General features: G+C 46.8%; 14 non-coding genes and 2 pseudogenes across 14 annotated transcripts; all 16 read left to right on the top strand.

Moving 5' to 3' along the window:
* The first annotated feature begins 8,914 nt into the window (after positions 1-8,914).
* Positions 8,915-9,078, top strand: LOC135048888 (U1 spliceosomal RNA). The gene has a single exon (XR_010240680.1). It is a non-coding gene; the product is annotated as a U1 spliceosomal RNA (small nuclear RNA).
* A 3,240-nt stretch (positions 9,079-12,318) lies between these two features.
* Positions 12,319-12,482, top strand: LOC135048952 (U1 spliceosomal RNA). The gene has a single exon (XR_010240740.1). It is a non-coding gene; the product is annotated as a U1 spliceosomal RNA (small nuclear RNA).
* A 152-nt stretch (positions 12,483-12,634) lies between these two features.
* LOC135048979 (U1 spliceosomal RNA) lies at positions 12,635-12,770 on the top strand (annotated as a pseudogene).
* A 698-nt stretch (positions 12,771-13,468) lies between these two features.
* Positions 13,469-13,632, top strand: LOC135049031 (U1 spliceosomal RNA). The gene has a single exon (XR_010240803.1). It is a non-coding gene; the product is annotated as a U1 spliceosomal RNA (small nuclear RNA).
* Positions 13,633-13,784: 152 nt separating this feature from the next.
* LOC135048943 (U1 spliceosomal RNA) lies at positions 13,785-13,947 on the top strand. The gene has a single exon (XR_010240733.1). It is a non-coding gene; the product is annotated as a U1 spliceosomal RNA (small nuclear RNA).
* A 674-nt stretch (positions 13,948-14,621) lies between these two features.
* Positions 14,622-14,785, top strand: LOC135049011 (U1 spliceosomal RNA). Its single transcript, XR_010240785.1, has one exon. It is a non-coding gene; the product is annotated as a U1 spliceosomal RNA (small nuclear RNA).
* Positions 14,786-14,937: 152 nt separating this feature from the next.
* On the top strand, positions 14,938-15,100 carry LOC135048961 (U1 spliceosomal RNA). Its single transcript, XR_010240747.1, has one exon. It is a non-coding gene; the product is annotated as a U1 spliceosomal RNA (small nuclear RNA).
* Positions 15,101-15,774: 674 nt separating this feature from the next.
* LOC135048900 (U1 spliceosomal RNA) lies at positions 15,775-15,938 on the top strand. The gene has a single exon (XR_010240692.1). It is a non-coding gene; the product is annotated as a U1 spliceosomal RNA (small nuclear RNA).
* A 152-nt stretch (positions 15,939-16,090) lies between these two features.
* LOC135048978 (U1 spliceosomal RNA) lies at positions 16,091-16,227 on the top strand (annotated as a pseudogene).
* A 698-nt stretch (positions 16,228-16,925) lies between these two features.
* Positions 16,926-17,089, top strand: LOC135048908 (U1 spliceosomal RNA). The gene has a single exon (XR_010240699.1). It is a non-coding gene; the product is annotated as a U1 spliceosomal RNA (small nuclear RNA).
* A 152-nt stretch (positions 17,090-17,241) lies between these two features.
* LOC135048954 (U1 spliceosomal RNA) lies at positions 17,242-17,404 on the top strand. The gene has a single exon (XR_010240742.1). It is a non-coding gene; the product is annotated as a U1 spliceosomal RNA (small nuclear RNA).
* Positions 17,405-18,078: 674 nt separating this feature from the next.
* LOC135048899 (U1 spliceosomal RNA) lies at positions 18,079-18,242 on the top strand. Its single transcript, XR_010240691.1, has one exon. It is a non-coding gene; the product is annotated as a U1 spliceosomal RNA (small nuclear RNA).
* A 152-nt stretch (positions 18,243-18,394) lies between these two features.
* On the top strand, positions 18,395-18,557 carry LOC135048953 (U1 spliceosomal RNA). Its single transcript, XR_010240741.1, has one exon. It is a non-coding gene; the product is annotated as a U1 spliceosomal RNA (small nuclear RNA).
* Positions 18,558-19,231: 674 nt separating this feature from the next.
* Positions 19,232-19,395, top strand: LOC135049036 (U1 spliceosomal RNA). The gene has a single exon (XR_010240808.1). It is a non-coding gene; the product is annotated as a U1 spliceosomal RNA (small nuclear RNA).
* A 142-nt stretch (positions 19,396-19,537) lies between these two features.
* LOC135048919 (U1 spliceosomal RNA) lies at positions 19,538-19,700 on the top strand. The gene has a single exon (XR_010240710.1). It is a non-coding gene; the product is annotated as a U1 spliceosomal RNA (small nuclear RNA).
* Positions 19,701-20,370: 670 nt separating this feature from the next.
* LOC135048893 (U1 spliceosomal RNA) lies at positions 20,371-20,534 on the top strand. Its single transcript, XR_010240685.1, has one exon. It is a non-coding gene; the product is annotated as a U1 spliceosomal RNA (small nuclear RNA).
* The last annotated feature ends 627 nt before the right edge of the window (positions 20,535-21,161 follow it).

Below are 21,161 nucleotides of genomic sequence, written 5' to 3'. Positions count from 1 at the left end.
AGACAGAATGTTGCAGTAAAACCCAATTGTAACTATGTATTCTCTAACAGACATGGATATTATTTTCTCTTTAACATGGAAGAGATGTTAAAACACAGATTTACTCTGTGAAATATGGGGAGAAGCTGATCTCACATACACAGCAGTATTTTTCTGCAAGGTGTAATTAATTATATCACCAATATCATCTCTGCTGCTCACAGGATATTTTTGATAGATTACTATCATTTTTTTGTCATTAATTTCTGTGATTACTGCTGTTCATTGGATAAGTTTGATAGATTACTATCATTTTTCTTATCATCCATTGTTGAGCAAAATATACAAATAATTTTAAGATGATGATATTTGCTCTTTTTTGAATTATTCATATTTTTACCACTGTTTAAAAGGGGAATAAGTAATTGATACGTCTAATATACCCCTGTTATTTTATTTTAGTTGAGTATTGGATAAATAAAAGCTAAGTTTTAATTATAGACAGTTTTCATCTTTTTCACATCATTAATCATCAAAAGAGTGCTCCAAATATAGGAATTTCTTCTATTTGGTAAGATGTGGGCTCTTCCACACCCACCAAATCATTCTGTATCTGGTACACTATTCCTGGGAGCACCTCCAACGTCAGAATAGTTGCCCACTTGGGCTTGATATATTTTTTCTGTTTAGTTGGTTGTTTGAGATTTAGTCATTCAATTATAACCAGTCTGGTGCAGGGTAAACCAAGTTTTGCCACAAAAGTCAATACTGACAAAGGCTAATAATCATTCATCTAGAACGTTTCCTAGAAAAACTTTAAAAAGTCAATAATCTGGAGAATTTTTGTAAGAAACACATTGGTACTTTCCCATGATGAGTGAGTGCTTCAGGATTTCTTGCACTTACATGGGCTATTAACCAAAAGGTTGGTGGTTCAATCCCACCCAGGGATGTAATTGACCTTGTCATCAGATTTTGGTGATCTTTAAGTAGACAAGTCAAAATTTCAAACCCCCTCTTATGGTGTAGGGTACCTGGCCTTCTCTGACGTAATCAGAGTTAGATTTAATTAAGTGATTTTATAAAAAACAGCTAGGAAGCACAATTTAGCAGTGGGTTGCAGAGAAAAAAATAACATTTTAAACCTACCGGTAATTTTTTTTTCTCGTAGTCCGTAGAGGATGATGGGGACTCCGTAAGGACCATGGGGGATAGACGGGCTCCGCAGCAGACATGGGCACTTTAAGAAAGACTTTAGATCTGGGTGTGCACTGGCTCCTCCCTCTATGCCCCTCCTCCATACCTCAGTTAGAGAAACTGTGCCCAGAGGAGACGGACAGTACGAGGAAAGGATTTTTGTTAATCCAAGGTCAAGATTCATACCAGCCACACCAATCACACCGTATAACTTGTGATATACTACCCAGTTAACAGTATGAATCAAATCTAACTCTGATTACATCAGAGAAGGCCAGGTACCCTACACCATAGCAGGGGTTTTCGAAATTTTGACTTGTCTACTTAAAGATCAACAAAATCTGATAATAAGTTCAATTACATCCCTGGGTGGGATTGAACCACCAACCTTTTGGTTAATAGCCGTATACACTAACTGATTGCGCCACAGCGAAACTTTGCAAAAGTACATACTGACAAAGGCTAATAAGCATTCATCTAGAACGTTTCCTATAAAAACTTTAAATAGTCAATAATCTGGAGAGTTTTTGTAAGATGTTTCTTCCATCAACCAATGAAGAAACACATTGGTACTTTCCCATGATGAGTGAGTGCTTCAGGATCTCTTGCACTTACATGTGCAGCAGAGTACTGTAATGGAAGCATGCTGGGTCCATAACCCAGAGGTAGGCAGATTGAAACTATCCTCTGCTATATGACTTGTCTACTTAAATATTACCAAAATTTGATCACAAGGTCAATTACGTCCCTGGATGGGATTGAACCACCAACCTTTTGATTAATAGCTGAACACACTAACCGATTGCGCCACAGAGACACTTTGCAAAAAGTACATACTGACAAAGACTAATAAGCATTCATCTAGAACGTTTCCTAGAAAAACTTTAAAAAGTCAATAACCTGGAGAGTTTTTGTAAGATGTTTCTTCCAGCAACCAATGAAGAAACACATTGGTACTTTCCCATGATGAGTGAGTGCTTCAGGATCTCTTGCACTTACATGTGCAGCAGAGTACTGCAATGGAAGCATGCTGGGCCCATAACCCAGAGGTAGGCAGATTGATACTATCCTTTGCTATATGCATTTTTTTTGTTCATTAAAGTAATCCAAAACTGGGATTGATATTTTAGCTTTTATTTTTACTTAAAGTACAATAACTTTTACCATTTTAATTTGTTTTAATAGTATATTGACAGTGTTGTTTTCTTTCAAAAATCCAATTAATTTTCTTTACCCGATTATTAAAATGGTAAGTGACAAAAACAAACTACATTGTCACCAGAAGAGCAATACAAAATGTACAAGTGATATATTAAAATCATCTTTCCAGCTTGAATTTCAATGATGCATTGGGGCAACGATTTTGTGAGAAACATCTTCACCCTTAAATAAAGATTTTCTTAATTCCTTACCTGTGTGCTAATTAGATATCACCTTGTTTTCACATTAAACAGACTTCCACATGAGAAAGCAGCAAGGATGCAGTGGCGTTAATGTTTCCTGGTGTCAACCTGTATTATTTCAGTAGATATTGAAATGAGGATGCATCTTGCTGCCTTTCCAATGAAGCAAGTTTAATTTAGTAATAGGTGAAAAACCATCCCTACAAATATGTTAATCAGATACTTGGCTTTGTGGACACTTTTCAGAGAACAAATTAGTTAGCATAAAAATAAAGCCAGAAAATGAAGAGCTGTTTAATCACTCAATTGGATTTTTCTGCCAGCATATTTCTTTTTCTCTGCAACCCACTGCTAAATTGTGCTTCCTAGCTGTTTTTTTTATAAAATCACTGATTCAAATCTAACTCTGATTACATCAGAGTAGGCCAGGTACCCTACACCATAAGAAGGGGGTTTGAAATTTTGACTTGTCTAGTTAAAGATCACCAAAATCTGATAACAAGGTCAATTACATCGCTGGGTGGGATTGAACCACCAACCCTTTGATTAATAACCAAACACACTAACCGATTGCGCCACAGAGACACTTTACAAACATACATACTGACAAAGGCTAATAAGCATTCATCTAGAACGTTTCCTAGAAAAACTTTAAAAAGTCAATAATCTGGAGAGTTTTTGTAAGATGTTTCTTCCATCAACCAACGAAGAAACACATTGGTACTTTCCCATGATGAGTGAGTGCTTCAGGATCTCTTGCACTTACATGTGCAGCAGAGTACTGCAATGGAAACATGCTGGGCCCATAACCCAGAGGTAGGCAGATTGAAACTATCCTCTGCTATATGCATTTTTTTTTGTTAATTAAAGTAATCCAAAACTGGGATTGATATTTTTGCTCTTTTATTTTTACTTAAAGTACAATAACTTTTACCATTTTAATTTGTTTTAATAGTATATTGACAGTATTGTTTTCTTTCAAAAATCCACTTAATTTTCTTTACCCTATTATTAAAATGGTAATTGACAAAAACAAACTACATTGTCACCAGAAGAGCAATACAAAATGTACAAGTGATATATTAAAATCATCTTTCCAGCTTGAATTTCAATGATGCATTGGGGCAACGATTTTGTGAGAAACACCTTCACCCTTAAATAAAGATTTTCTTAATTCCTTACCTGTGTGCTAATTAGATATCACCTTGTTTTCACATTAAACAGACTTCCACATGCGAAAGCAGCAAGGATGCAGTGGCGTTAATGTTTCCTGGTGTCAACCTGTATTATTTCAGTAGACATTGAAATGAGGATGCATCTTGCTGCCTTTCCAATGAAGCAAGTTTAATTCAGTAATAGGTGAAAAACCATTCCTACAAAGGTGTTAATCAGAGACTTGGCTTTGTGGACACTTTTCAGAGAGCAAATTTGTTAGCATAAACATAAAATCAGAAAATGAAGAGCTGTTTAAACAGCTACTGCCTGAGGGTCTCTTGACCTGGTGCAATACCTCTGTAGCTTTTTGTTGAGGCGGGACGCCATCATGTCTATCTGGAACAGTCCCCACCGACTTGCAATCTGTGCGAAGACTTCCTGATGGAGTCCCCACTCTCCTGGATGTAGGTCGTGTCTGCTGAGGAAGTCTGCTTCCCAGTTGTCCACTCCCGGAATGAACACTGCTGACAGTGCGCTTACATGATTCTCCACCCAGCGAAGAATTCTGGTGGCTTCCGCCATCGCCACTCTGCTCCTTGTGCCGCCTTGGCGGTTTACATGAACTACTGCGGTGACGTTGTCTGACTGGATCAGAACTGGTTGGTCACGAAGTAAGGTCTCCGCTTGACATAGGGCGTTGTATATGGCCCTTAGCTCCAGGATGTTGATGTGAAGACAAGTCTCCTGACTTGACCAAAGACCTTGGAAATTTCTTCCCTGTGTGGCTGCTCCCCAACCTCGGAGGCTCGCGTTCGTGGTCACCAGGATCCAGTCCTGAATGCCGAACCTGCGGCCCTCTAGAAGGTGAGCACTCTGCAGCCACCACAGGAGAGATACCCTGGCCCTGGGGGACAGGGTGATCAACTGATGAATCTGTAGATGTGACCCGGACCACTTGTCCAGTAGGTCCCATTGCAAGATCCTCGCATGGAACCTGCCGAAGGGAATGGCCTCGTATGATGCCACCATCATTCCCAGGACTCGAGTGCAGTGATGCACTGACACCTGTTTTGGTTTCAATAGGTTCCTGACCAGAGTCATGAGTTCCTGGGCCTTTTCTATCGGAAGATAAACCCTTTTCTGGTCCGTATCCAGAATAATGCCCAAGCAAAGTCAGACGAGTCGTAGGAACCAACTGCGACTTCGGGATATTGAGAATCCAGCCGTTTTGCTGTAACACCTTCAATGAAAGTTATACGCTGTTCAGCAACTGCTCTCTTGATCTCGCTTTTATGAGGAGATCGTTCAAGTACGGGATAATTGTGACACCTTGCTTTCGCAGGAGCACCATAATTTCTGTCATTACCTTGGTGAAAATTCTCGGAGAAAATTCTGGAGAGACCAAACGGCAACGTCTGAAATTGGTAATGACAATACTGTACCGCAAATCTTAGGTACGCCTGATGAGGTGGATAAATGAGTACATGAAGGTATGCATCCTTTATGTCCAGAGATATCATAAAATCCCCCCCTTCTAGGCTGGCGATGACCGCTCTTAGCGATTCCATCTTGAACTTGAACCTTTTCAAGTATAGGTTCAGGGATTTTAAATTTAATATGGGTCTGACCAAACCGTCCGGTTTTGGGACTACAAACAGGGTCGAATAATTTCCCTTTCCTTGTTGAAGCAGGGGAACCTTGACCACCACCTGTTGAAGATACAATTTGTGAATTGCATTTAACACTATCTCCCTTTCCTGGGGAGAAGATGGTAGGGCCGATTTGAAAAACCGGCGAGGAGGCACCTCTTCGAATTTCAGCTTGTAACCCTGAGAAACAATTTCTATTGCCTAGGGATCCACCTGCGAATGAACCCAGATGTGGCTGAAAACTCGAAGACGTGCCCCCAACTGGGCGGACTCCTTTAGCGGAGCCCCAGCGTCATGCGGTGGATTTTGTAGAGGCCGGGGAGGACTTCTGTTCCTGGGAACTAGCTGTGTTGTGCAGCTTCTTCCCTCTGCCCTTACCTCTGGCAAGAAAGGACGCACCTCGTACTTTCTTGTTTCTCTGTGATCGAAAGGACTGCATTTGATAATGTGGTGCTTTCTTAGGCTGTGAGGGAATATAAGGCAAAAAATTTGATTTACCAGCTGTAGCTGTGGAGACAAGGTCCGAGAGACCTTCCCCAAACAATTCCTCACCCCTGTAAGGTAAAACCTCCATATGCCTTTTTGAGTCGGCATCACCTGTCCATTGCCGGGTCCATAGGACTCGTCTAGCAGAAATCGACATAGCGTTTATTCTAGAACCCAGTAGACTAATGTCACTTTGAGCATCTCTCATATATAGGACAGCATCTTTTATATGCCCTATGGTCAATAACATAGCATCCTTATCTAGGGTCTCAATCTCTGCTGATAAGGTATCTGTCCATGCTGCCACCGCGCTACAACCTCGGCCGACGCAATTGCCGGTCTGAGTAAGGTACCAGAATGTGTGTAAATGGACTTTAGGGTAACCTCCTGCTTGCGGTCAGCAGGGTCCCTGATGGTAGCCGTATCCTGGGATGGCAGCGCTACCTTTTTGGATAAGCGTGTCAATGCTTTATCCACCCTAGGGGAGGATTCCCACCGTATCCTGTCCATTGGCGGGAAAGGATACGCCATAAGAATCCTTTTGGGAATCTGCAGCTTTTTGTCTGGAGATTCCCAAGCTTTTTCACATAATTCGTTCAACTCATGTGAGGGGGGAAAGGTTATCTCAGGTTTCTTTCCCTTATACATGTGTACCCTCGTGTCAGGGACAGGGGACTCTGTGATGTGCAAAACATCTTTTATTGCAATAATCATATATCGAATACATTTAGCCAATTTTGGTTGTAACTTTGCATCATCGTAGTCGACACTGGAGTCAGAATCCGTGTCGGTATCTGTGTCAACTATTTGGGATAGTGGGCGCTTTTGAGACCCCGAAGGTCCCTGCGACATAGGGACAGGCATGGGTTGACTCCCTGACTGTTCCCTAGCTTCAGCTTTGTCTAATCTCTTGTGTAATAAGTTTACATTAGCACTTAAAACATTCCACATATCCATCCAGTCAGGTGTCGGCGTTGTCGATGGAGACACCACATTAATTTGCTCCTGCTCCTCTCTAGGAGAGCCTTCTACCTCAGACATGTCGACACACGTGTACCGACACACCATACACTCAGGGAATCCTCTTATCTGAGGACAGTTCCCCAACAAGGCCCTTTGGAGAGACAGAGAGAGAAAGTATGCCAGCACACACCCCAGCGCTATATGACCCAGGAAAAAAACACAATCATTTTATGTTTACCCAGTAGCGCTGTATTTCCATATATATATGCGCCTAATTATGTGCCCTCTCTTCTTTAAGACCCTCTTTCTACCGTGGTATAAGCAGGGGAGAGTCCATGGAGCTTCCCCTCAGCGGTGCTGTGGAGAAAATGGCGCTGGTGAGTGCTGAGGGAGAAGCCCCACCCCCTCAGCGACGGGCTTCTGTCCCGCTCAAATATAGTAAAAAAATGGCGGGGGCTCTTATATATATATACAGTGCCTAGCTGCATATATATTTATTTTGCCAAAGAGAGGTCTATATTGCTGCCCAGGGCGTCCCCCCTGCGCCCTTCACCCTTACACTGACTGCCGTGTGTGAGGTGTATGGGAGCAATGGAGCACAGCTTTACTGCTGTGCGTTACCTCAGTGAAGATCATGAAGTCTTCCGCCGCCTCTGAAGTCTTCTTTTCTTCTCATACTCACCCGGCTTCTATCTTCCGGCTCTGCGAGGGGGACGGCGGCGCGGCTCTGGGACGGACGGCGAGGGTGAGACCTGCGTACCGATCCCTCTGGAGCTAATGCTGTACAGTAGCCTAAGAAGCAGAGCCTATCAACTCACAGAAGTAGGTGTGCATCTCTCCCCTCCGCCCCTCGATGCAGGGAGTCTGTTGCCAGCAGGCTCCCTGAAAATAAAAAAATCTAACAAATATACTTTCTGTCAGGAAACTCAGGAGAGCTCCCTGAAAAGCACCCAGTCTCCTCTGGGCACAGTAGTAAACTGAGGTCTGGAGGAGGGGCATAGAGGGAGGAGCCAGTGCACACCCAGATCTAAAGTCTTTCTTAAAGTGCCCATGTCTCCTGCGGAGCCCGTCTATCCCCCATGGTCCTTACGGAGTCCCCAGCATCCTCTAGGACGTAAGAGAAAAATTATGCTGGCAGAAAAATCCAATTGAGTGATTAAACAGCTCCAGAGCTGCTCTGTAAGGCAAGTAAAAGGGTGTGGGCCCTGCAGCACTACCTGTAGTTTGCATTGTGCATTGGAAGCCTAGTTTGCTGTCTGTTTCCACTTCTTTTTTCTTGAGCCCCTCCCGTCTATACCCTTGTGCACTATCCTGACTTCTCCTCCCGTCTGCTTACTTTGTGCCTTCCAATGCACAATGCAAACTACAGGTAGTGCTGCAGGGCCCACACCCTTTTACTTGCCTTACAGAGCAGCTCTTGAGCTGTTACAGTGCCCAGCTGCTGCAAGAAATCAGCGTGAATGCTTCAGGGGCTGGGGCATGGCCAACATGAGCCCCACACCGAAGGAGGGTGGGGGTGTTTAATGCGAACTAGGGGTCTCGCACAATGCGAACTACAGGTAGTGCTGCAGGGCCCACACCCTTTTACTTGCATTACAGAGCAGCTCTGGAGCTGTTACAGTGCCCAGCTGCTGCAAGAAATCAGCTTGAATCCTTCAGGGGCTGGGGCATAGCCAACATGAGCCCCACACCGACGGAGGGTGGAGGTGTTTAATGCGAACTAGGGGTCATCCAAGTGCCGCAAAAGGCCGCCATGCCCTGCACGCCCCTTTTCTCTTTTCATATGCAGACGAGGGTTGAAGCCAACTTTGACCCACTGCTTGGATGACATCGCCATATGCAAATCCATCTGCTGCAGGCCTTCCCCCAGGAATGCTTGCACTAGTTGTTGCATTTGGTTTGTTGTTTGGGGGTGCTTCAGTATTAGGCAGCCTTCTGCCCTCCCATGTTCATCTGAAAATATGTGTTCTCCCTGCAGTTGTTGTCCCCAGATGAGAGTTCCCTTGTGCTGCCTCAGTTGAATCTCCTTTACTTGACAGAGATGTGCCTGAGCAGCGGCCCTCCCCAGCCCTATCCCAAATCATACTTATTTTGCATAGGAGATACCATGGTCATGAAGATTGTTCTCCCAGGGTGAGGTTCATTCATTGCACTCTGGGTATGCTGACCCCTGTGATTTCCCCAAATGTGGGAAACTCGACTGCATTATTTGTGGTAGTGGGGGACTGTGTTTGTGCTTTCCTCTGGTCAGCTCTGGTAAAAGTCAGATTTCTTTGTCTCAGATCTTCCTCTAGCCTTGTTCTTCTTTCGAGAGTTCCCTTGTGCTGCCTCAGTTGGATCTCCTTCACTTGACAGGGGGTGCCCGAGCAGCAATCCTCCACAGCTCTAGCCCAACTCCTACTTACCTGCCAGGTGAGATACTATGATCTTCACTGTTAGGGCAATCAGGATGTGGAATTCCCTGCCAGGGAAGGTGGTAATGGCGGACTCTGTAATTGGATTTAAAAAAGGAATGGATACATTTCTGAATGAAAAAGCTATCCAAGGTTATAATACTTAAAATATCAACATGGTTAATCCGGGGGTAACATGAGTTATAGTAGCTAACTAGTCATAAAACATTATTCAGCAAGTATGTAGAATCATCACAACTTAAAACAGGTTGAACACGATGGGCAATTTGCCTCTATTCAACCTCAAAAACTATGTTACCATATGTTACTATATTACTATGTTACTGTAGTATACAGAACACCACAATGTAATGAGCAGTGATAGTGAGCACTGATGAGGATACTAGAACTGACACTGAGCAGCAAGATGCAGCACTGGACTATTAGTAATGTACTGTAGTATGCTGAGCACCACAATGCAGCACAAGACAATGAGCAGTGATACTGAGCACTGATGAGGATACTACTGAGAACTGACACTGAGCAGGAGAGACACACTACTAGTATTACTGAGCAGCAATAAGTAACCACTGATACTGAGCACTGATATTGAGATTTCCACTGAGAGAACATAGCCACGTCCTCTCCGCTCTCTCTTCAATGCACGAGTAAAAATGGCGGCAACGCGCAGCTCTTTATATGGAATCCGAATCTCGCGAGAATCCGACAGCGGGATGATGACATTTTCCCTTGTTCAGGTTTTCCGAGTCAGGCGGGAACAACCGAGCCTGCCTCGGACCAATGTAAACCACGTGGAGTTCGTCGGGAATTCGGTTCTCGGAGAACCGAACCCGCTCCTCTATATATACTATATTACTATGTTACTGTAGTATACAGAACACCACAATGCAATGAGCAGTGATAGTGAGCACTGATGAGGATACTAGAACTGACACTGAGCAGCAAGATGCAGCACTGGACTATTAGTAATGTACTGTAGTATGCTGAGCACCACAATGCAGCACAAGACAATGAGCAGTGATACTGAGCACTGATGAGGATACTACTGAGAACTGACACTGAGCAGGAGAGACACACTACTAGTATTACTGAGCAGCAATAAGTAACCACTGATACTGAGCACTGATATTGAGATTTCCACTGAGAGAACATAGCCACGTCCTCTCCGCTCTCTCTTCAATGCACGAGTAAAAATGGCAGCAACGCGCAGCTCTTTATATGGAATCCGAATCTCACGAGAATCTGACAGCGGGATGATGACATTTTCCCTTGTTCAGGTTTTCCGAGTCAGGCAGGAACAACCGAGCCTGCCTCGGACCAATGTAAACCACGTGGAGTTCGTGGGGAATTCGGTTCTCGGAGAACCGAACCCGCTCCTCTCTACCTTATACCCATCAATTGTTTTTATTTTCAATCTAAGCCCCTGCAGTTTTCTGTAAGCATCTGCTTCGCTATGATGATCAACAAGTCACAAGGGCAAACACTCAGGGCTTGAGGCGTAGATCTTAGGACCAGCTGCTACAAGCATGGCAGAGGTGTCACTATCACTGGTGACACCCAGAGAGGTGGCGAGGGAGATTGTAATGCAGTGCGCGCAGATAAACAGCGCAATGGTAAAAAGGAGGCATGGTTTCATAGGTAGGGGCGTGGCCTGGTGGCCTGAATCTACATTTTGTTGCTCCGGGTGTCCCGGGGGTTGGGGGCTGCACCCGGGGACTAGTGTGTGAGCGGTGCTGGCTCCTGCACAGTGACAGGGCATGGCCACCCAGCATGACGCCTCCCTTCTTGACCATGCTGTAATTGCAGTCGCACTGCAGTTCAGCGTGATCATAAAAAATGGTGTAGGCTCCTGCTGGTGCAGACTGTAGAGAAAAGCTGCTGTGACCACGCCCCCTGTGTCTCCTCCGTTGCAGACCCCATTTTGAAGCCTTGCCCCCGGACTAAGAGAAAAGAATGCCCTTGCGCACTATCCTGACTTCTCCTCCCGTCTGCTTAATTTGTGCCTTCCAACGCACAATGCGAACAAGAGGTGGTGCTGCAGGGCCCACACCCTTTTACTTGCCTTACAGAACAGCTCTGGAGCTGTTACAGTGCCCAGCTGCTGCAAGAAATCAGCTTGAATGCATCAGGGGATGGGGCATGGCCAACATGAGCCCCACACCAAAGGAGGGTGGAGGTGTTTAATGCGAACTAGGGGTCATCCAAGCACTGCAAAAGGCCGCCATGCCCTGCATGCCCCTTTTCTCTTTTCATATGCAGATGAGGGTTCCAGTCAACTTTGGCCCACTGCTTGGATTTACATCACCGTATGCAAATCCGTCTGCTGCAGACCTTCCCCCAGGAGTGCTTGTACTAGTTGTTGCATATGGGCCCTCATTCCGAGTCGTTCGCTCTGTAAATTTCATCGCATCGCAGTGAAATTCTGCTTAGTACGCATGCGCAATATTCGCACTGCGACTGCGCCAAGTAATTTTACAATGAAGAAAGTATTTTTACTCACGGCTTTTTCTTCGCTCCGGCGATCGTAATGTGATTGACAGGAAATGGGTGTTACTGGGCGGAAACAGGCCGTTTTATGGGCGTGTGGGAAAAAACGCTACAGTTTCCGGAAAAAACGCAGGAGTGGCCGGAGAAACGGGGGAGTGTCTGGGCGAACTCTGGGAGTGTTTGTGACGTCAAACCAGGAACGACAAGCACTGAACTGATCGCAGATGCCGAGTAAGTCTGAAGCTACTCTGAAACTGCTAAGTAGTTTGTAATCGCAATATTGCGAATACATCGGTCGCAATTTTAAGAAGCTAAGATTCACTCCCAGTAGGCGGCGGCTTAGCGTGTGTAACTCTGCTAAAATCGCCTTGCGAGCGATCAACTCGGAATGAGGGCCATGGTTTGATATTTGATGGTGCTTCAGTATTAGGCTGCCTTCCGCCCTCCCATGTTCATCTGAAAAGATGTGGTCTCCCTGCAGTTGTTGTCCCAAGATGAGAGTTCCCTTGTGCTGCCTCAGTTGAATCTCCTTTACTTGACAGAGATGTGCCTGAGCAGCGGCCCTCACCAGCCCTATCCCAAATCATACTTATTTTGCATAGGAGATACCATGGTCATGAAGATTGTTCTCCCAGGGTGAGGTTCATTCATTGCATTCTGGGTATGCTGACCCCTGTGATTTTCCCAAATGTGGGAAACTCGACTGCATTATTTGTGGTAGTGGGGGACTGTGTTTGTGCTTTCCTCTGGTCAGCTCTGGTAAAAGTCAGATTTCTTTGTCTCAGATCTTCCTCTAGCCTTGTTCTTCTTTCGAGAGTTCCCTGGTGCTGCTTCAGTTGGATCTCCTTCACTTCACAGGGGGGAACCCGAGCAGCGACCCTCCCCAGCTCTAGCCCAACTCCTACTTACCTGCCAGGTGAGATACTATGATCATGAAGGTGCTTCTCCCAGGGCAAGGCTCAACCATTGCACTCTGGGTGTGCTGCTCTTGCGATTTCCCCAAATGTGGGAAACTTGACTGCATAATTTGTGTTTCCCCTCGTCGGCTCTCGTATAATTCAGATCTCTTTGTCTCAGGTCTCTCTCCAGCCTAGTTTGCTGTCTGTTTCCACTTCTCTTTTCTTGAGCCGCTCCCTTCTATGCCCTTGCGCACTATCCTGACTTCTCCCGTCTGCTTACTTCGTGCCTTCCAACGCACAATGCGAACTACAGGTAGTGCTGCAGGGCCCACACCCTTTTACTTGCCTTACAGAGTAGCTCTGGAGCAGTTACAGTGCCCAGCTGCTGCAAGAAATCAGCTTGAATGCTTCAGGGGCTGGGGCATAGCCAACATGAGCCCCACACCGAAGGAGGGAGGAGGTGTGTAATGCAAACTAGGGGTCATCCAAGCGCTGCAAAAGGCCGCCATGCCCTGCACGCCCCTTTTCTCTTTTCATATGCAGACGAGGGTTGAAGCCAACTTTGACCCACTGCTTGGATGACATCACCATATGCAAATCCATCTGCTGCAGGCCTTCCCCCAGGAATGCTTGCACTAGTTGTTGCATTTGGTTTGTTGTTTGGGGGTGCTTCAGTATTAGGCAGCCTTCTGCCCTCACATGTTCATCTGAAAATATGTGTTCTCCCTGCAGTTGTTGTCCCCAGATGAGAGTTCCCTTGTGCTGCCTCAGTTGAATCTCCTTTACTTGACAGAGATGTGCCTGAGAAGCGGCCCTCCCCAGCCCTATCCCAAATCATACTTATTTTGCATAGGCGATACCATGGTCATGAAGATTGTTCTCCCAGGGTGAGGTTCATTCATTGCATTCTGGGTATGCTGACCCCTGTGATTTCCCCAAATGTGGGAAACTCGACTGCATTATTTGTGGTAGTGGGGGACTGTGTTTGTGCTTTCCTCTGGCCAGCTCTGGAAAAAGTCAGATTTCTTTGTCTCAGATCTTCCTCTAGCCTTGTTCTTCTTTCGAGAGTTCCCTTGTGCTGCCTCAGTTGGATCTCTTTCACTTGACAGGGGGGTGCCCGAACAGCGACCCTCCCCAGCTCTAGCTCAACTCCTACTTACCTGCCAGGTGAGATACTATGATCATGAAGGTGCTTCTCCCAGGGCAAGGCTCACCCATTGCACTCTGGGTGTGCTGCCCCTGCGATTTCCCCAAATGTGGGAAACTTGACTGCATAATTTGTGTTTCCCTTGGTCGGCTCTCGTATAATTCAGATCTCTTTGTCTCAGGTCTCTCTCCAGCCTAGTTTGCTGTCTGTTTCCACTTCTCTTTTCTTCAGCCGCTCCCTTCTATACCCTTGTGCACTATCCTGACTTCTCCTCCCGTCTGCTTACTTTGTGCCTTCCAATGCACAATGCAAACTACAGGTAGTGCTGCAGGGCCCACACCCTTTTACTTGCCTTACAGAGCAGCTCTGGAGCTGTTACAGTGCCCAGCTGCTGCAAGAAATCAGCTTGAATGCTTCAGGGGATGGGGCATGGCCAACATGAGCCCCACACCAAAGGAGGGTGGAGGTGTTTAATGCAAACTAGGGGTCATCCAAGCACCGCAAAAGGCCGCCATGCCCTGCACGCCCCTTTTCTCTTTTCATATGCAGATGAGGGTTGAAGCCAACTTTGACCCACTGCTTGGATGACATCACCGTATGCAAATCCGTCTTCTGCAGAACTTCCCCCAGGAATGCTTGCACTAGTTGTTGCATTTGGTTTGTTGTTTGGGGGTGCTTCAGTATTAGGCAGCCTTCTGCCCTCCCATGTTCATCTGAAAATATGTGTTCTCCCTGCAGTTGTTGTCCCCAGATGAGAGTTCCCTTAGGCTGCCTCAGTTAAATCTCCTTTACTTGACAGAGATGTGCATGAGCAGCGGCCCTCCCCAGCCCTATTCCAAATCATACTTATTTTGCATAGGAGATACCATGGTCATGAAGATTTTTCTCCCAGGGTGAGGTTCATTCATTGCATTTTGGGTATGCTGACCCCTGTGATTTCCCCAAATGTGGGAAACTCAGCTGCATTATTTGTGGTAGTGGGGGACTGTGTTTGTGCTTTCCTCTGGTCAGCTCTGGTAAAAGTCAGATTTCTTTGTCTCAGATTTTCCTCTAGCCTTGTTCTTCTTTCGAGAGTTCCCTTGTGCTGCCTTAGTTGGATCTCCTTCACTTTACAGGGGGGTACCCGAGCAGCGACCCTCCCCAGCTCTAGCCCAACTCCTACTTACCTGCCAGGTGAGATACTATGATCATGAAGGTGCTTCTCCCAGGGCAAGGCTAACCCATTGCACTCTGGGTGTGCTGCTCCTGCGATTTCCCCAAATGTGGGAAACTTGACTGTATAATTTGTGTTTCCCCTGGTCGGCTCTCGTATAATTCAGATCTCTTTGTCTCAGGTCTCTCTCCAGCCTAGTTTGCTGTCTGTTTCCACTTCTCTTTTCTTGAGCCGCTCCCTTCTATGCCCTTGCGCACTATCCTGACTTCTCCTCCTGTCTGCTTACTTTGTGCCTTCCAACGCACAATGCGAACTACAGGTAGTGCTGCAGGGCCCACACCCTTTTACTTGCCTTACAGAGCAGCTCTGGAGCTGTTACAGTGCCCAGCTGCTGCAAGAAATCAGCTTGAATGCTTCAGGGGCTGGGGCATAGCCAACATGAGCCCCACACCAAAGGAGGGTGGAGGTGTTTAATGCAAACTAGGGGTCAGCCAAGCGCCGCAAAAGGCCACCATGCCCTGCACGCCCCTTTTCTCTTTTCATATGCAGACGAGGGTTGAAGCCAACTTTGACCCACTGCTTGGATGACATCACCATATGCAAATCCATCTGCGGCAGGCCTTCCCCCAGGAATGCTTGCACTAGTTGTTGCATTTGGTTTGTTGTTTGGGGGTGCTTCAGTATTAGGCAGTCTTCTGCCCTCCCATGTTCATCTGAAAATATATGTTCTCCCTGCAGTTGTTGTCCCAAGATGAGAGTTCCCTTGTGCTGCCTCAGTTGAATCTCCTTTACTTGACAGAGATGTGCATGAGCAGCGGCCCTCCCCAGCCCTATTCCAAATCATACTTATTTTGCATAGGAGATACCATGGTCATGAAGATTTTTCTCCCAGGGTGAGGTTCATTCATTGCATTTTGGGTATGCTGACCCCTGTGATTTCCCCAAATGTGGGAAACTTGACTGCATTATTTGTGGTAGTGGGAGACTGTGTTTGTGCTTTCCTCTGGTCAGCTCTGGTAAAAGTCAGATTTCTTTGTCTCAGATCTTCCTCTAGCCTTGTTCTTCTTTCAAGAGTTCCCTGGTGCTGCCTCAGTTGGATCTCCTTCACTTCACAGGGGGGAACCCGAGCAGCGACCCTCCCCAGCTCTAGCCCAACTCCTACTTACCTGCCAGGTGAGATACTATGATCATGAAGGTGCTTCTCCCAGGGCAAGGCTCAACCATTGCACTCTGGGTGTGCTGCTCCTGCGATTTCCCCAAAATGTGGGAAACTTGACTGCATAATTTGTGTTTCCCCTCGTCGGCTCTCGTATAATTCAGATCTCTTTGTCTCAGGTCTCTCTCCAGCCTAGTTTGCTGTCTGTTTCCACTTCTCTTTTCTTGAGCCGCTCCCTTCTATGCCCTTGCGCACTATCCTGACTTCTCCCGTCTGCTTACTTCGTGCCTTCCAACGCACAATGCGAACTACAGGTAGTGCTGCAGGGTCCACACCCTTTTACTTGCCTTACAGAGTAGCTCTGGAGCAGTTACAGTGCCCAGCTGCTGCAAGAAATCAGCTTGAATGCTTCAGGGGCTGGGGCATAGCCAACATGAGCCCCACACCGAAGGAGGGTGGAGGTGTGTAATGCGAACTAGGGGTCATCCAAGCGCTGCAAAAGGCCGCCATGCCCTGCACGCCCCTTTTCTCTTTTCATATGCAGACGAGGGTTGAAGCCAACTTTGACCCACTGCTTGGATGACATCACCATATGCAAATCCATCTGCTGCAGGCCTTCCCCCAGGAATGCTTGCACTAGTTGTTGCATTTGGTTTGTTGTTTGGGGGTGCTTCAGTATTAGGCAGCCTTCTGCCCTCACATGTTCATCAGAAAATATGTGTTCTCCCTGCAGTTGTTGTCCCCAGATGAGAGTTCCCTTGTGCTGCCTCAGTTGAATCTCCTTTACTTGACAGAGATGTGCCTGAGCAGCGGCCCTCCCCAGCCCTATCCCAAATCATACTTATTTTGCATAGGCGATACCATGGTCATGAAGATTGTTCTCCCAAGGTGAGGTTCATTCATTGCATTCTGGGTATGCTGACCCCTGTGATTTCCCCAAATGTGGGAAACTCGACAGCATTATTTGTGGTAGTGGGGGACTGTGTTTGTGCTTTCCTCTGGTCAGCTCTGGAAAAAGTCAGATTTCTTTGTCTCAGATCTTCCTCTAGCCTTGTTCTTCTTTCGAGAGTTCCCTTGTGCTACCTCAGTTGGATCTCTTTCACTTGACAGGGGGGTGCCCGAACAGCGACCCTCCCCAGCTCTAGCCCAACTCCTACTTACCTGCCAGGTGAGATACTATGATTATGAAGGTGCTTCTCCCAGGGCAAGGCTCACCCATTGCACTCTGGGTGTGCTGCCCCTGCGATTTCCCCAAATGTGGGAAACTTGACTGCATAATTTGTGTTTCCCCTGGTCGGCTCTCGTATAATTCAGATCTCTTTGTCTCAGGTCTCTCTCCAGCCTAGTTTGCTGTCTGTTTCCACTTCTCTTTTCTTGAGCCGCTCCCTTCTATGCCCTTGCGCACTATCCTGACTTCTCCTCCTGTCTGCTTACTTTGTGCCTTCCAACGCACAATGCGATCTACAGGTAGTGCTGCAGGGCCCAGACCCTTTTACTTGCCTTACAGAGCAGCTCTGGAGCTGTTACAGTGCCCAGCTGCTGCAAGAAATCAGCTTGAATGCTTCAGGGGCTGGGGCATAGCCAACATGAGCCCCACACCAAAGGAGGGTGGAGGTGTTTAATGCAAACTAGGGGTCAGCCAAGCGCCGCAAAAGGCCACCATGCCCTGCACGCCCCTTTTCTCTTTTCATATGCAGACGAGGGTTGAAGCCAACTTTGACCCACTGCTTGGATGACATCACCATATGCAAATCCCTCTGCGGCAGGCCTTCCCCCAGGAATGCTTGCACTAGTTGTTGCATTTGGTTTGTTGTTTGGGGGTGCTTCAGTATTAGGCAGCCTTCTGCCATCCCATGTTCATCTGAAAATATATGTTCTCCCTGCAGTTGTTGTCCCAAGATGAGAGTTCCCTTGTGCTGCCTCAGTTGAATCTCCTTTACTTGACAGAGATGTGCATGAGCAGCGGCCCTCCCCAGCCCTATTCCAAATCATACTTATTTTGCATAGGAGATACCATGGTCATGAAGATTTTTCTCCCAGGGTGAGGTTCATTCATTGCATTTTGGGTATGCTGACCCCTGTGATTTCCCCAAATGTGGGAAACTTGACTGCATTATTTGTGGTAGTGGGAGACTGTGTTTGTGCTTTCCTCTGGTCAGCTCTGGTAAAAGTCAGATTTCTTTGTCTCAGATTTTCCTTTAGCCTTGTTCTTCTTTCGAGAGTTCCCTTGTGCTGCCTCAGTTGGATCTCCTTCACTTTACAGGGGGGTGCCCGAGCAGCGACCCTCCCCAGCTCTAGCCCAACTCCTACTTACCTGCCAGGTGAGATACTATGATTATGAAGGTGCTTCTCCCAGGGCAAGGCTCACCCATTGCACTCTGGGTGTGCTGCCCCTGCGATTTCCCCAAATGTGGGAAACTTGACTGCATAATTTGTGTTTCCCCTGGTCGGCTCTCGTATAATTCAGATCTCTTTGTCTCAGGTCTCTCTCCAGCCTAGTTTGCTGTCTGTTTCCACTTCTCTTTTCTTCAGCCGCTCCCTTCTATACCCTTGTGCACTATCCTGACTTCTCCTCCCGTCTGCTTACTTTGTGCCTTCCAATGCACAATGCAAACTACAGGTAGTGCTGCAGGGCCCACACCCTTTTACTTGCCTTACAGAGCAGCTCTGGAGCTGTTGCAGTGCCAAGCTGCTGCAAGAAATCAGCTTGAATGCTTCAGGGGCTGGGGCATAGCCAACATGAGCCCCACACCGAAGGAGGGTGGAGGTGTTTAATGCAAACTAGGGGTCAGACAAGCGCAGCAAAAGGCCACCAAGCCCTGCACGCCCCTTTTCTGTTTTCATATGCAGACGAGGGTTGAAGCCAACTTTGACCCACTGCTTGGATGACATCACCATATGCAAATCCATCTGCGGCAGGCCTTCCCCCAGGAATGCTTGCACTAGTTGTTGCATTTGGTTTGTTGTTTGGGGGTGCTTCAGTATTAGGCAGCCTTCTGCCCTCCCATGTTCATCTGAAAATATTTGTTCTCCCTGCAGTAGTTGTCCCTAGATGAGAGTTCCCTTGTGCTGCCTCAGTTGAATCTCCTTAACTTGACAGAGATGTGCCTGAGCAGCGGCCCTCCCCAGCTCTATCCCAAATCATACTTATTTTGCATAGGAGATACCATGGTCATGAAGATTATTCTCCCAGGGTGAGGTTCATTCATTGCATTCTGGGTATGCTGACCCCTGTGATTTCCCCAAATGTGGGAAACTCGACTGCTTTATTTGTGGTAGTGGGGGACTGTGTTTGTGTTTTCCTCTGGTCAGCTCTGGTAAAAGTCAGATTTCTTTGTTTCAGAGCCTTGTTCTTCTTTTGAGAGTTCCCTTGTGCTGCCTCAGTTGGATCTCCTTCACTTGACAGGGGGGTGCCCGAGCAGAGACCCTCCCCAGCTCTAGCCCAACTCCTACTTACCTGCCAGGTGAGATACTATGATCATGAAGGTGCTTCTCCCAGGGCAAGGCTCACCCATTGCACTCTGGGTGTGCTGCCCCTGCGATTTCCCCAAATGTGGGAAACTTGACTGCATAATTTGTGTTTCCCCTGGTCGGCTCTCGTATAATTCAGATCTCTTTGTCTCAGGTCTCTCTCCAGCCTAGTTTGCTGTCTGTTTCCACTTCTCTTTTCTTCAGCCGCTCCCTTCTATGCCCTTGTGCACTATCCTGACTTCCCCGTCTGCTTACTTTGTGCCTTCCAACGCACAATGCAAACTACAGGTAGTGCTGCAGGGCCCACACCCTTTTACTTGCTTTACAGAGCAGCTCTGGAGCTGTTACAGTGCCCAGCTGCTGCAAGAAATCAGCTTGAATGCTTCAGGGGCTGGGGCATAGCCAACATGAGCCCCACACCGAAGGAGGGTGGAGGTGTTTAATGCGAACTAGGGGTCATCCAAGCGCCGCAAAAGGCAGCCATGCCCTGCACACCCCTTTTCTATTTTCATATGCAGACGAGGGTTGAAGCCAACTTTGACCCACTGCTTGGATGACATCACCATATGCAAATCCGTCTGCTGCAGGCCTTCCCCCAGGAATGCTTGCACTAGTAGTTGCATTTGGTTTGTTGTTTGGGGGTGCTTCAGTATTAGGCAGCCTTCTGCCCTCCCATGTTCATCTGAAAATATGTGTTCTCCCTGCAGTTGTTGTCCCCAGATGAGAGTTCCCTTGTGCTGCCTCAGTTGAAACTCCTTTACTTGACAGAGATGTGCCTGAGCAGCGGCCCTCCCCAGCCCTATCCCAAATCATACTTATTTTGCATAGGCGATACCATGGTCATGAAGATTGTTCTCCCAAGGTGAGGTTCATTCATTGCATTCTGGGTATGCTGACCCCTGTGATTTCCCCAAATGTGGGAAACTCGACTGCATTATTTGTGGTAGTGGGGGACTGTGTTTGTGCTTTCCTCTGGTCAGCTCTGGTAAAAGTCAGATTTCTTTGTCTCAGATCTTCCTCTAGCCTTGTTCTTCTTTCGAGAGTTCCCTTGTGCTGCCTCAGTTGGATCTCCTTCACTTGACAGGGGGTGCCCGAGCAGCAATCCTCCACAGCTCTAGCCCAACTCCTACTTACCTGCCAGGTGAGATACTATGATCTTCACTGTTAGGGCAATCAGGATGTGGAATTCCCTGCCAGGGAAGGTGGTAATGGCGGACTCTGTAATTGGATTTAAAAAAGGAATGGATACATTTCTGAATGAAAAAGCTATCCAAGGTTATAATACTTAAAATATCAACATGGTTAATCCGGGGGTAACATGAGTTATAGTAGCTAACTAGTCATAAAACATTATTCAGCAAGTATGTAGAATCATCACAACTTAAAACAGGTTGAACACGATGGGCAATTTGCCTCTATTCAACCTCAAAAACTATGTTACCATATGTTACTATATTACTATGTTACTGTAGTATACAGAACACCACAATGTAATGAGCAGTGATAGTGAGCACTGATGAGGATACTAGAACTGACACTGAGCAGCAAGATGCAGCACTGGACTATTAGTAATGTACTGTAGTATGCTGAGCACCACAATGC

This window comes from Pseudophryne corroboree, unplaced genomic scaffold (assembly GCF_028390025.1).
Source record: "Pseudophryne corroboree isolate aPseCor3 unplaced genomic scaffold, aPseCor3.hap2 scaffold_984, whole genome shotgun sequence".
In the NCBI taxonomy this organism is placed as follows: Eukaryota; Metazoa; Chordata; class Amphibia; order Anura; family Myobatrachidae; genus Pseudophryne; species Pseudophryne corroboree.
Note: the sequence above shows the minus strand (reverse complement) of the source record. Positions and strands in the feature narration are given on the sequence as shown.